The sequence below is a fragment of the Propithecus coquereli genome, unplaced genomic scaffold (genome assembly GCF_000956105.1).
Source record: "Propithecus coquereli isolate 6110/MARCELLA unplaced genomic scaffold, Pcoq_1.0 Scaffold355, whole genome shotgun sequence".
NCBI classification, from domain to species: Eukaryota; Metazoa; Chordata; class Mammalia; order Primates; family Indriidae; genus Propithecus; species Propithecus coquereli.
Window position 1 is genome coordinate 1,518,943 of NW_012149230.1, and position 1,919 is coordinate 1,520,861.

The following is a 1,919-nucleotide window of genomic DNA, read 5'->3' on the forward strand; positions in this document are numbered from 1 at the left end:
GAGAAAACATGAGAGAGAGATTAGAGATAAAAAAGAAAGTACTAGACACTTACAAAGCTATTAATTATACATCGCCATGTGGTAAGATTATGGAAGATTTTTAATTTTCCTCTTTTTGCTTCTGTTTTTTTCAAAATTTTGTCATCAATGAACATGTGCTACCTTTGTAATGAAAGGAATAAACTTGTTTTTCTTTTTAAAAAGTGTGTAGACTAGTGTGTATTACAGGAAAAAGCCAATTTCAGTACCTAGAAGTAAGAGTTTTCCAGTATTATATTTTGTTCCAAAGAGTAAAGGGAATTTTCTTCTCTCTTCTTAGGGTTAGTGACAGGCAAGGAACTCCCTTCCAAGGGAGAGGCCACGCCCACCTTCGGCTTTCATCTAATTTAAGAGCTCTGTTTCTTCACCCTGCCACCTCCCTCATCTTTTTTAAGAGATCTGAGAACTATTAAAAAAAATGCCCAATAAAATGCGAGCCTTTCATTTGTCTTATTTTCCTGGGTTGTATGTAGTCTTCTGGTGGAACCCAAATCCAACCTACCATCAGATGTTTTAATGAATAAGACTGCTTTAACGGAGTTATACCAAGTATAGCAATTTAAACTAAATTATTTTAGGATTTCTCCCAAGCTGCGGGGGGGAGGGTGAGCTCAAGAAGCTACCTTGGGAATTATCCGGAAATCTCCCCAAAGCTGCCACTCGGGGGAAACTAAGTGTCAATGTCTGGTGGCTGAACTCGAAGTCTGCACCGCAGGAATCCTCCAGGCCAGTGAAGACGAGGCGCCTGGAAAATAGTCCCGGAGTTAGAGAACTAGCGCTGGGGGAAAACCAGCATGATCACTTCATCCCAAAAAGAGAGTTTGGCCTAAACGTCACTGTTCAAATGCTCACAGGTTACGATGAAGAATAAGAGCACACGGGATTTTAAGAGATTTTAAGGTGGAGGCAAACCTCCTGGCGGCGCAGGGTTTAGGGAATCAGGAATGAGACGCCGCAGCGTGCACGGCGTTTCTCCCACGCTCCCGGCGCTGGGGTTCGGCTGCGGGCGCACAGGTGCACCCTTGGGGGTCTCGGAGAGCCAGGAGCCACGAAAATATTGAACAATTTTGCAAATGTCTTGGGATCAGCAAAAAGTCTTCAACTATTTTTCAAGTGTTTTGAGATCCACTAAAATCCAACTGTGGTTTGTTCCAGAGAACTTTTTCCTTTAAATTGTTTATGCTTGTTTAGTTTAAGAAAAACATAAGCTCGGTGTTTCTGGGTTCATTTACACTTCGCTCGTTAGGTGGGTTTGTGAGCCCGCTCAGTGTTCAGACGCCTTGTGGGGTTCGAAGGAAGTTTCCTCTCTGCTGAGGAGATGCATTTGGTTAGCGCGAAACAGAAGCCGAAACTGCAAAAAGCCTTTGGCTCTGAGCTCTCTTCACAACAGAAGAAATTCGAGCAGAGTCTAAACTTGACGATCCTCCAGTGCGCCCCCAGGTTCTTAGACTGAATTTGTGTTTGAGTGTCAATGTTTCCCTCTGGTTGTCTGGCTGAAACCCGTAGGTTTGCTTGAACATGGAGGGGGTGTTAGAATTAGGACTGATCTCAGATAGATGGTCTTGCTAGATGAAGCTCTGCTAGGGATACACAGAGGTAGAAGGTTCAGAACATCAGCTTGGATAAGCCTGGCTGTCTTATCTAATTTTTATCCAGTGCTAAGCTAAATGGCCTAAATGTTTAACTCTGGTAAATGTCAGTCATTCAACATCTATGTCTTTGTTCTTGCTGTGGGCACTGAACTACGCTGGTTAGAAAGTTTATGAAACAGGCTGGGCGCGGTGGCTCACACCTGTAATCCTAGCACCCTGGGAGGCTGAGGCGGGAGGATCGCTTGAGCTCAGGAGTTCAAGATCAGTCTGAGCAAGGGCTAGACCCCG